The following is a 13,780-nucleotide window of genomic DNA, read 5'->3' on the forward strand; positions in this document are numbered from 1 at the left end:
AACGATCTTTAGGAAGATTAATCTTGTTCAAGACTAGATCGGTCCACTAGGGTCTTCTCCACCGTTATCTTGATAGTATCAATCCTTTGGATTGGTTGCTCGTCTTCCGCTTTGCCTTCTTCCTTCTATTCTTCCGAGTATGATGTCCCTTTCCAGTAATTGCTGTCTTCCAGTCATTCCATAGACTAGTGTAAATGCTGTTGTCAGTCAGTCCACGCCTAATTTAAATGCTGTGGACTGTCAGTCCTTGTAAATTTTGTGGTTAATTGGTCCACAGTTTAGTCTTAATACTGTGGTCAGTCTCTTGTAATCGCGGTATTGATTGTTACACCGCTGATTACAAGGCTATTCTATGAAACAGAATAAGGGATTCCTCACTTTAGAATACAGAAGATAAGGAAAAGAAATGTTCCTCATGTCTCTACCTAAGATATGGTTGTGTTATACTAGGAATTGTGTATAGAAAATAAAGATATGTAAACCACTAACAGTATATTCTCATGTATCAGAAAGGTGTTGTCACACCTCCGCAGGTCTAGAACTTATGCCTAGACTGACTATTATCAGTAATTAATATGAATATTAATTACCTGTTATGTGACTTTCCACATTCTTTTCTTGGAGTTCACAAGGAAACATTTCAAATCCCACCATGTCAAAGGGCGTCAGTCACCTGTAAATATTCAAAAGAGTGATAATATGTTCCTGCTACATGCTATACACACCAAAAAGTATAACACTCTAGGGCCAAAATTACTTATTTCAAAGATAAAGACTGTGGTCAGTCGGTCTGCATTTTATTATAAAAATTGTAGTCAGAGAGTCCACAGTCTATTTTAAATTTTATGCTCAATCGGTCCACAGTCTACTGTAAATGTGGTCAGGCAGTCCACATCTAGTCTATATGCTGTGGTCAGTCAGTCCATTCTTTATAATTAATGGCCTTCGGTTGAAACTCGAGCCATGACGACTTGATGTATTAATGATCTTTAGGAAGATCAATCTTGTGCAAGACTAGATCGGTCCACTAGGGCCTTCTTCACCATTATCTTGATAGTATCAATCCATTGGATTGTTTGCTGGTCTTGCACTTTGCTTTGGTCCTTCTATACTTCAAAGTATGATGTCCTTTTCCAGTGATTGCTATCTTCCATTCAATCCTTAGATAACTGTAAATGCTGTTGTCAGTCAGTCCACAACTAATTCAAATGCTGTGGACTGTCAGTCCTTTTAAATGTTGTGGTCATTCAGTCCACAGTGTAATTTTAATAGTGTGGTCAGTCTCTTGTAATCGCAGTATTGATTGTTACACCGCTGATTACAAGGTTATTCTATGAAATAGAATAGGGGATTCCTCCATTTAAAAGACAGAGGTTGGCCCACAGTCTAGTCTACTGGAAATGTGGTCAAGCAGTCCACACCTAGTGTGAATGCTGTAGTCAGTCAGCCCATTTTGTATTATTAACGGCCTTCGGTTGAAATTCGAGCCATGACTACTGGATGAATTAACGATCTTTAGGAAGATCAATTTTGTGAAAGACTAGATAGGTCCACTAGGGTCTTCTTCAACATTATCTTGATAGTATCAATCCATTGGATTGGTTGCTGGTCTTGCTCTTTGCTTTCTTCTATACTTCAAACTATGATGTCCTTTTCCATTGATTGCTGTCTTCCATTCAATCCTTAGACTAGTGTAATTGCCGCTGTCAGTCAGTCCACAACTAATTCAAATGCTGTGGACTGTCAGTCCTTTTAAATGTTGTGGTCATTCAGTCCACAGTGTATTCTTAATAGCGTGGTCAATCTCTTGGAATCGCGGTATTGATTGTTACACCGCTGATTACAGGGCTATTCTATGAAATAGAATAGGGGATTCCTCACTTTAGAAGATAGAGGTTGGCCCACAGTCTACTATAAATGTGATCAAGCAGTCCACACCTAGTGTGAATGCTGTGGTCAGTCAGCCCATTGTTTATTATTAACGGCCTTCGGTTGAAACTCGAGCTATGATGACTGTTTGAATTAACGATCTTTAGGAAGATCAATTTTGTGAAAGACTACATAGGTCCACTAGGGTCTTTTCCACTGTTATCTTGATAGTGTCAATCCTTTGGATTGGCTGCTGGTCTTCCTCTTTGCTTTCTTCCTTCTATACTTCAAAGTATGATGTCCTTTTCCAGTGATTGCTGTCTTCCAGTCAATCCTTAGACTAGTGTAAATGCTGTTGTCAGTCAGTCCACAACTAATTCAAATGCTGTGGACTGTCAGTCCTTTTAAATGCTGTGGTCATTCAGTCCACAGTGTACTCTTAATAGTGTGGTCAGTGTCTTGTAATTGCAGTATTGATTGTTACACTGCTAATTACAAGGCTATTCTATGAAATAGAATAGGGGATTCCTCACTCTAAAAGACAGAGGTTGGCCCACAGTCTACCATAAATATGATCAGACAGTCCACAACTAGTGTGAATGCTGTGGTCAGTCAGTCCATTTTTTATTATTAACGGCCTTCGGTTGAAACTCTAGCCATGACGACTGGATGAATTAACGATCTTTAGGAAGATCAATCTTGTTCAAGACTATATCGGTCCAATAGGGTCTTCTTCACCATTATCTTGATAGTATCAATCCATTGGATTGGTTGCTGGTCTTGCTCTTTGCTTTCTTCTATACTTCAAACTATGATGTCCTTTTCCATTGCTTGCTGTCTTCCATTCAATCCTTAGACTAGTGTAATTGCCGTTGTCAGTCAGTCCACAACTAATTCAAACGCTGTGGACTGTCAGTCCTTTTAAATGTTGTGGTCATTCAGTCCACAGTGTATTCTTAGTAGTGTGGTCAATCTCTTGGAATCGCGGTATTGATTGTTACACCACTGATTACAAGGCTATTCTATGAAATAGGATAGGGGATTCCTCACTTTAGAAGACAGAGGTTACCCCACAGTCTACTATAAATGTGATCAAGCAGTCCACACCTAGTGTGAATGCTGTGGTCAGTCAGCCCATTTTTTTTATTATTAACGGCCTTCGGTTGAAACTCGAGCTATGACGACTGGATGAATTAACGATCTTTAGGAAGATCAATTTTGTGAAAGACTTCATAGGTCCACTAGGGTCTTCTCCACCCTTATCTTGATAGTGTCAATCCTTTGAATTGGCTGCTGGTCTTCCTCTTTGATTTCTTCCTTCTATACTTCAAAGTATGAAGTTCCTTTTCCATTGATTGCTGTCTACCAGTCAATCCTTAGATTAGTGTAAATGTTGTTGTTAGTCAGTCCACAACTAATTCAAACGCTGTGGACTGTCAGTCCTTTTAAATGTTGTGGTCATTCAGTCCACAGTGTAATTTTAATAGTGTGTTCAATCTCTTGTAATTGCGGTATTGATTGTTACACCACTGATTACAAGGCTATTCTATGAAATAGGAAAGGGGATACCTCACTTTAGAAGACAGAGGTTGGCCCACAGTCTAGTCTAATGTAAATGTGGTCAAGCAGTCCACACCTAGTGTGAATGCTGTAGTCAGTCAGTCCACACCTATTGTGAATGCTGTGGTCAGTCAGCCCATTTTTTATTATTAATGGCCTTCGGTTGAAACTCGAGCTATGACGACTTGATGAATTAACGATCTTTAGGAAGATCAATTTTGTGAAAGACTACATAGGTCCACTAGGGTCTTCTCCACTGTTATCTTGATAGTGTCAGTCCTTTGGATTGGCTGCTGGTCTTCCTCTTTGCTTTCTTCCTACTATACTTCAAAGTATGATGTCCTTTTCCAGTGATTGCTGTCTTCCAGTCAATCCTTAGACTAGTGTAAATGCTGTTGTCAGTCAGTCCACAACTAATTCAAACGCTGTGGACTGTCAGTCCTTTTAAATGCTGTGGTCATTCAGTCCACAGTGTAGTCTTAATAGTGTGGTCAGTGTCTTGTAATTGCGGTATTGATTGTTACACTGCTGATTACAAGGCTATTCTATGAAAAAGAATAGGGGGTTCCTCACTTTAGAAGACAGAGGTTGGCCCACAGTCTACCGTAAATATGATCAGGCAGTCCACAACTAGTGTGAATAGTGTGGTCAGTCAGTCCATTTTTTATTATTAACGGCCTTCGGTTGAAACTCTAGCCATGACGACTGCATGAATTAACGATCTTTAGGAAGATCAATCTTGTTCAAGACTAGATCGGTCCACTAGGGTCTTCTCCACCGTTATCTTGATAGTATCAATCCTTTGGATTGGTTGCTGGTCTTCCTCTTTGCCTTCTTTCGTCTACTCTTCCGAGTATGATGTCCCTTTCCAGTAATTGCTGTCTTCCAGTCAATCCACAGACTAGTGTAAATGCTGTTGTCAGTCAGTCCACGCCTAATTTAAATGCTGTGGACTGTCAGTCCTTGTAAATTTTGTGGTTAATTGGTCCACAGTGTAGTCTTAATACTGTGGTCAGTCTCTTGTAATCGCAGTATTGATTGTTACACCGCTGATTACAAGGCTATTCTATGAAACAGAATAAGGGATTCCTCACTTTAGAATACAGAAGATAAGGAAAAGAAGTGTTCCTTATGTCTCTACCTAAGATATAGTTGTGTTATACTAGGATTTGTGTATAGAAAATAAACATATGTAAACCACTAACAGTATATTCTCATGTATCAGAAAGGTGTTGTCACACCTCCGCAGGTCTAGAACTTATGCCTAGACTGACTATTATCAGTAATTAATATGAATATTAATTACCTGTTATGTGACTTTCCACATTCCTTTCTTGGAGTTCACAAGGAAACATTTCAAATCCCACCATGTCAAAGGGCGTCAGTCACCTGTAAATATTCAAAAGAGTGATAATATGTTCCTGCTACATGCTATACACACCAAAAAGTATAACACTCTATGGCCAAAATTACTTATTTCAAAGATAAAGACTGTGGTCATTCGGTCTGCATTTTATTATAAAAATTGTAGTCAGACAGTCCACATTCTATTTTAAATTTTATGCTCAATCGGTTCACAGTCTACTGTAAATGTGGTCAGGCAGTCCACATCTAGTCTATATGCTGTGGTCAGTCAGTCAGTCCATTCTTTATAATTAATGGCCTTCGGTTGAAACTTGAGCCATGACGACTTGATGTATTAAAGATCTTTAGGAAGATCAATCTTGTGCAAGACTAGATCGGTCCACTAGGGCCTTCTTCACCATTATCTTGATAGTATCAATCCATTGGATTGTTTGCTGGTCTTGCACATTGCTTTGGTCCTTCTATACTTCAAAGTATGATGTCCTTTTCCAGTGATTGCTGTCTTCCATTCAATCCTTAGACTACTGTAAATGCTGTTGTCAGTCAGTCCACAACTAATTCAAATGCTGTGGATTGTTAGTCCTTTTAAATGTTGTGGTCATTCAGTCCACAGTGTAATTTTAATAGTGTGGTCAGTCTCTTGTAATCGCGGTATTGATTGTTACTCAGCTGATTACAAGGTTATTCTATGAAATAGAATAGGGGATTCCTCCCTTTAAAAGACAGAGGTTGGCCCACAGTCTAGTCTACTATAAATGTGGTCAAGCAGTCCACAACTAGCGTGAATGTTGTAGTCAGTCAGCCCATTTTTTATTATTAACGGTCTTCGGTTGAAATTCGAGCCATGACTACTGGATGAATTAACGATCTTTAGGAAGATCAATTTTGTGAAAGACTAGATAGGTCCACTAGGGTCTTCTTCACCATTATCTTGATAGTATCAATCCATTGGATTGGTTGCTGGTCTTGCTCTTTGCTTTCTTCTATACTTCAAACTATGATGTCCTTTTCCATTGATTGCTGTCTTCCATTCAGTCCTTAGACTAGTGTAAATGCTGTTGTCAGTCAGTCCACAAGTAATCCAAATGCTGTGGACTGTCAGTCCTTTTAAATGTTGTGGTCATTCAGTCCACAGTGTATTCTTAATAGTGTGGTCAATCTCTTGGAATCGCGGTATTGATTGTTACACCGCTGATTACAAGGCTATTCTATGAAATAGAATAGGGGATTCCTCACTTTAGAAGGCAGAGGTTGGCCCACAGTCTACTATAAATGTGATCAAGCAGTCCACACCTAGTGTGAATGCTGTGGTCAGTCAGCCCATATTTTATTATTAACGGCCTTCGGTTGAAACTCGAGCTATGACGACTGGATGAATTAACGATCTTTAGGAAGATCAATTTAGTGAAAGACTTCATAGGTCTACTAGGGTCTTCTCCACCCTTATCTTGATAGTGTCAATCCTTTGGATTGGCTGCTGGTCTTCCTCTTTGCTTTCTTCCTTCTATACTTCAAAGTATGAAGTTCCTTTTCCCATGATTGCTGTCTTCCAGTCAATCCTTAGATTAGTGTAAATGCTGTTGTTAGTCAGTCCACAACTAATTCAAACGCTGTAGACTGTCATTCCTTTTAAATGTTGTGGTCATTCAGTCCACAGTGTAATTTTAATAGTGTGGTCAATCTCTTGTAATTGCGGTATTGATTGTTACACCACTGATTACAAGGCTATTCTATGAAATAGGAAAGGGGATACCTCACTTTAGAAGACAGAAGTTGGCCCACAGTCTAGTCTACTGTAAATGTGGTCAAGCAGTCCACACCTAGTGTGAATGCTGTTGTCAGACAGTCCACACCTGTGAATGCTGTGGTCAGTCAGCCCATTTTTTATTATTAATGACCTTCGGTTAAAACTCGAGCTATGACGACTTGATGAATTAACGATCTTTAGGAAGATCAATTTTGTGAAAGACTACATAGGTCCACTAGGGTCTTCTCCACTGTTATCTTGATAGTGTCAATCCTTTGGATTGGCTGCTGGTCTTCCTCTTTGCTTTCTTCCTTCTATACTTCAAACTATGATGTCCTTTTCCAGTGATTGCTGTCTTCCAGTCAATTCTTAGACTAGTGTAAATGCTGTTGTCAGTCAGTCCACAACTAATTCAAACGCTGTGGACTGTCAGTCCTTTTAAATGCTGTGGTCATTCAGTCCACAGTGTAGTCTTTATAGTGAGGTCAGTGTCTTGTAATTGCGGTATTGATTGTTACACTGCTGATTACAAGGCTATTCTATGAAATAGGATAGGGGGTTCCTCACTTTAGAAGACAGAAGTTGGCACAAAGTCTACCGTAAATATGATCAGGCAGTCCACAACTAGTGTGAATGCTGTGGTAAGTCAGTCCATTTTTTATTATTAACGGCCTTCGGTTGAAACTCTAGCCATGACGACTGGATGAATTAACGATCTTTAGGAAGATCAATTTTGTGAAAGACTAGATCGGTCCACTAGGGCCTTCTTCACCATTATCTTGATAGTATCAATCCATTGGATTGTTTGCTGGTCTTGCACTTTGCTTTGGTCCTTCTATACTTCAAAGTATGATGTCCTTTTCCAGTGATTGCTGTCTTCCATTCAATCCTTAAACTACTGTAAATGCTGTTGTCAGTCAGTCCACAACTAATTCAAATGCTGTGGACTGTCAGTCCTTTTAAATGTTGTGGTCATTCAGTCCACAGTGTAATTTTAATAGTGTGGTCAGTCTCTTGTAATCGTGGTATTGATTGTTACACAGCTGATTACAAGGTTATTCTATGAAATAGAATAGGGGATTCCTCCCTTTAAAAGACAGAGGTTGGCCCACAGTCTAGTCTACTATAAATGTGGTCAAGCAGTCCACACCTAGTGTGAATGCTGTAGTCAGTCAGCCCATTTTTTATTATTAACGGCCTTCGGTTGAAATTCGAGCCATGACTACTGGATGAATTAACGATCTTTAGGAAGATCAATTTTGTGAAAGACTAGATAGGTCCACTAGGGTCTTCTTCACCATTATCTTGATAGTATCAATCCATTGGATTGGTTGCTTGGCTTGCACTTTGCTTTCTTCTATACTTCAAACTATGATGTCCTTTTCATTGATTGCTGTCTTCCATTCAATCCTTAGACTAGTGTAATTGCCGTTGTCAGTCAGTCCACAACTAATTCAAATGCTGTGGACTGTCAGTCCTTTTAAATGTTGTGGTCATTCAGTCCACAGTGTATTCTTAATAGTGTGGTCAATCTCTTGGAATCGCGGTATTGATTGTTACACCGCTGATTACAAGGCTATTCTATGAAATAGAATAGGGGGTTCCTCACTTTAGAAGACAGAGGTTGGCCCACAGTCGACCGTAAATATGATCAGGCAGTCCACAACTTGTGTGAATGCTGTGGTCAGTCAGTCCATTTTTTATTATTAACGGCCTTCGGTTGAAACTCTAGCCATGACGACTGGATGAATTAACGATCTTTAGGAAGAACAATCTTGTTCAAGACTAGATCGGTCCACTAGGGTCTTCTCCACCGTTATCTTGATAGTATCAATCCTTTGGATTGGTTGCTCGTCTTCCTCTTTGCCTTCTTCCTTCTATTCTTCCGAGTATGATGTCCCTTTCCAGTAATTGCTGTCTTCCAGTCAATCCATAGACTTGTGTAAATGCTGTTGTCAGTCAGTCCACGCCTAATTTAAATGCTGTGGACTGTCAGTCCTAGTAAATTTTGTGGTCAATTGGTCCACAGTGTAGTCTTAATACTGTGGTCAGTCTCTTGTAATGCGGTATTGATTGTTACACCGCTGATTACAAGGCTATTCTATGAAACAGAATAAGGGATTCCTCACTTTAGAATACAGAAGATAAGGAAAAGAAATGTTCCTTATGTCTCTACCTAAGATATAGTTGTGTTATACTAGGAATTGTGTATAGAAAATAAAGATATGTAAGCCACTAACAGTATATTCTCATGTATCATGTATCAGAAAGGTGTTGTCACACCTCCGCAGGTCTAGAACTTATGCCTAGACTGACTATTATCAGTAATTAATATGAATATTAATTACCTGTTATGTGACTTTCCACATTCTTTTCTTAGAGTTCACAAGGAAACATTTCAAATCCCACGATGTCAAAGGGCGTCAGTCACCTGTAAATATTCAAAAGAGTGATAATTTGTTCCTGCTACATGCTATACACACCAAAAAGTATAACACTCTAGGGCCAAAATTACTTATTTCAAAGATAAAGACTGTAGTCAGTCGGTCTGCATTTTATTTTAAAAATTGTAGTCAGAGAGTCCACAGTCTATTTTAAATTTTATGCTCAATCGGTTCACAGTCTACTGTAAATGAGGTCAGGCAGTCCACATCTACTGTATATGCTGTGGTCAGTCAGTCCATTCTTTATAATTAATGGCCTTCGGTTGAAACTCGAGCCATGACGACTTGATGTATTAATGATCTTTAGGAAGATCAATCTTGTGCAAGACTAGATCGGTCCAGTAGTGCCTTCTTCACCATTATCTTGATAGTATCAATCCATTGGATTGTTTGCTGGTCTTGCACTTTGCTTTGGTCCTTCTATACTTCAAAGTATGATGTCCTTTTCCAGTGATTGCTGTCTTCCAGTCAATCCTTAGATAACTGTAAATGCTGTTGTCAGTCAGTCCACAACTAATTCAAACGCTGTGGACTGTCAGTCCTTTTAAATGTTGTGGTCATTCAGTCCACAGTGTAATTTTAATAGTGTGGTCAGTCTCTTGTAAACGGGGTATTGATTGTTACACAGCTGATTACAAGGTTATTCTATGAAATAGAATAGGGGATTCCTCACTTTAGAAGACAGAGGTTGGCCCACAGTCTACTATAAATGTGATCAAGCAGTCCACACCTAGTGTGAATGCTGTGGTCAGTCAGCCCATTTTTTATTATTAACGGCCTTCGGTTGAAACTCTAGCAATGACGACTGGATGAATTAACGATCTTTAGGAAGATCAATTTTGTGAAAGACTTCATAGGTCCACTAGGGTCATCTCCACCCTTATCTTGATAGTGTCAATCCTTTGGATTGGCTGCTGGTCTTCCTCTTTGCTTTCTTCCTTCTATACTTCAAAGTATGAAGTTCCTTTTCCAGTGATTGCTGTCTTCCAGTCAATCCTTAGATTAGTGTAAATGCTGTTGTTAGTCAGTCCACAACTAATTCAAATGCTGTGGACTGTCAGTCCTTTTAAATGTTGTGGTCATTCAGTCCACAGTGTAATTTTAATAGTGTGTTCAATCTCTTGTAATTGCGGTATTGATTGTTACACCACTGATTACAAGGCTATTCTATGAAATAGGAAAGGGGATACCTCACTTTAGAAGACAGAGGTTGGCCCACAGTCTAGTCTACTGTGAATGTGGTCAAGCAGTCCACACCTAGTGTGAATGCTGTAGTCAGGCAGTCCACACTTATTGTGAATGCTGTGGTCAGTCAGCCCATTTTTTATTAATAATGACCTTCGGTTGAAACTCGAGCTATGACGACTTGATGAATTAACGATCTTTAGGAAGATCAATTTTGTGAAAGACTACATAGGTCCACTAGGGTCTTCTCCACTGTTATCTTGATAGTGTCAATCCTTTGGATTGGCTGCTGGTCTTCCTCTTTGCTTTCTTCCTTCTATACTTCAAAGTATGATGTCCTTTTCCAGTGATTGCTGTCTTCCAGTCAATCCTTAGACTAGTGTAAATGCTGTTGTCAGTCAGTCCTCAACTAATTCAAACGCTGTGGACTGTCAGTCCTTTTAAATGCTGTGGTCATTCAGTCCACAGTGTAGTCTTAATAGTGTGGTCAGTGTCTTGTAATTGCGGTATTGATTGTTACACTGCTGATTACAAGGCTATTCTATGAAATAGAATAGGGGGTTCCTCACTTTAGAAGACAGAGGTTGGCCCACAGTCTACCGTAAATATGATCAGGCAGCCCACAACTAGTGTGAATGCTGTGGTCAGTCAGTCCATTTTTTATTATTAACGGCCTTCAGTTGAAACTCTAGCCATGACGACTGGATGAATTAACGATCTTTAGGAAGATTAATCTTGTTCAAGACTAGATCTGTCCACTAGGGTCTTCTCCACCGTTATCTTGATAGTATCAATCCTTTGGATTGGTTGCTGGTCTTCCTCTTTGCCTTCTTCCTTCTATTCTTCCGAGTATGATGTCCCTTTCCAGTAATTGCTGTCTTCCAGTCAATCCATAGACTAGTGTAAATGCTGTTGTCAGTCAGTCCACGCCTAATTTAAATGCTGTGGACTGTCAGTAATTGTAAATTTTGTGGTTAATTGGTCCACAGTGTAGTCTTAATACTGTAGTCAGTCTCATGTAATCGCGGTATTGATTGTTACACCGCTGATTACAAGGCTATTCTATGAAACAGAATAAGGGATTCCTCACTTTAGAATACAGAAGATAAGGAAAAGAAGTGTTCCTTATGTCTCTACCTAAGATATAGTTGTGTTATACTAGGAATTGTGTATAGAAAATAAACATATGTAAACCACTAACAGTATATTCTCATGTATCAGAAAGGTGTTGTCACACCTCCGCATGCCTAGAACTTATGCCTAGACTGACTATTATCAGTAATTAATATGAATATTAATTACCTGTTATGTGACTTTCCACATTCTTTTCTTGGAGTCCACAAGGAAACATTTCAAATCCCACCATGTCAAAGGGCGTCAGTCACCTGCAAATATTCAAAAGAGTGATAATATGTTCCTGCTACATGCTATACACACCAAAAAGTATAACACTCTAGGGCCAAAATAACTTAATTCAAAGATAAAGACTGTGGTCAGTCGGTCTGCATTTTATTATAAAAATTGTAGTCAGACAGTCCACAGTCTACTTTAAATTTTATGCTCAATCGTTTCACACTCTACTGTAAATGTGGTCAGGCAGTCCACATCTAGTCTATATGCTGTGGTCAGTCAGTCAGTCCATTCTTTATAATTAATGGCCTTCGGTTGAAACTCGAGCCATGACGACTTGATGTATTAATGATCTTTAGGAAGATCAATCTTGTGCAAGACTAGATCGGTCCACTAGGGCCTTCTTCACCATTATCTTGATAGTATCAATCCATTGGATTGTTTGCTGGTCTTGCACTTTGCTTTGGTCCTTCTATACTTCAAAGTATGATGTCCTATTCCAGTGATTGCTGTCTTCCATTCAATCCTTAGACTACTGTAAATGCTGTTGTCAGTCAGTCCACAACTAATTCAAATGCTGTGGACTGTCAGTCCTTTTAAATGCTGTGGTCACTCAGTCCACAGTGTAATTTTAATAGTGTGGTCAGTCTCTTGTAATCGCGGTATTGATTGTTACACTGCTAATTACAAGGTTATTCTATGAAATAGAATAGAGGATTCCTCACTTTAGAAGACAGAGGTTGGCCCACAGTCTACTATAAATGTGATCATGCAGTCCACACCTAGTGTGAATGCTGTGGTCAGTCAGCCCATTTTTTATTATTAACGGCCTTCGGTTGAAACTCGAGCTATGACGACTGGATGAATTAACGATCTTTAGGAAGATCAATTTTGTGAAAGACATCATAGGTCCACTAGGGTCTTCTCCACCCTTATCTTGATAGTGTCAATCCTTTGGATTGGCTGCTGGTCTTCCTCTTTGCTTTCTTCCTTCTATACTTCAAAGTATGAATTTCCTTTTCCAGTGATTGCTGTCTTCCATTCAATCCTTTGATTAGTGTAATTGCCGTTGTCAGTCAGTCCACAACTAATTCAAATGCTGTGGACTGTCAGTCCTTTTAAATGTTGTGGTCATTCTGTCCACAGTGTAATTTTAATAGTGTGGTCAGTCTCTTTTAATTGCGGTATTGATTGTTACACCACTGATTACAAGGCTATTCTATGAAATAGGAAAGGGGATACCTCACTTTAGAAGACAGAGGTTGGCCCACAGTCTAGTCTACTGTAAATGTGGTCAAGCAGTCCACACCTAGTGTGAATGCTGTAGTCAGGCAGTCCACACATATTGTGAATGCTGTGGTCAGTCAGCCCATTTTTTATTATTAATGACCTTCGGTTGAAACTCGAGCTATGACGACTTGATGAATTAACGATCTTTAGGAAGATCAATTTTGTGAAAGACTACATAGGTCCACTAGGGTCTTCTCCACTGTTATCTTGATAGTGTCAATCCTTTGGATTGGCTGCTGGTCTTCCTCTTTGCTTTCTTCCTTCTATACTTCAAAGTATGATGTCCTTTTCCAGTGATTGCTGTCTTCCAGTCAATCCATAGACTACTGTAAATGCTGTTGTCAGTCAGTCCACGCCTAATTTAAATGCTGTGGACTGTCAGTCCTTGTAAATTTTGTGGTCAATTGGTCCACAGTGTAGTCTTAATACTGTGGTCAGTCTCTTGTAATCGCGGTATTGATTGTTACACCGCTGATTACAAGGCTATTCTATGAAACAGAATAAGGGATTCCTCACTTTAGAAGACAGAGGACAAGGAAAAGAAATGTTCCTTATGTCTCTACCTAAGATATAGTTGTGTTATACTAGGAATTGTGTATAGAAAATAAAGATATGTAAACCACTAACAGTATATTCTCATGTATCAGAAAGGTGTTGTCACACCTTCGCAGGTCTAGAACTTATGCCTAGACTGACTATTATCAGTAATTAATATGAATATTAATTACCTGTTATGTGACTTTCCACATTCTTTTCTTGGAGTTCACAAGGAAACATTTCAAATCCCACCATGTCAAAGGGCGTCAGTCACCTGTAAATATTCAAAAGAGTGATAATATGTTCCTGCTACATGCTATACACACCAAAGAGTATGATGGAAAAAGTAATCTGTAAAAAGTCGTAGTTGTGACAATGTGTTTACAATAAAAATGAAACAAAAAAAAAACAATAGAGGAATATTTTTTTACTC

This window comes from Phyllobates terribilis, unplaced genomic scaffold (assembly GCF_046119375.1).
Source record: "Phyllobates terribilis strain yellow unplaced genomic scaffold, ASM4611937v1 Scaffold_445__1_contigs__length_1489776, whole genome shotgun sequence".
NCBI lineage: Eukaryota > Metazoa > Chordata > Amphibia > Anura > Dendrobatidae > Phyllobates > Phyllobates terribilis.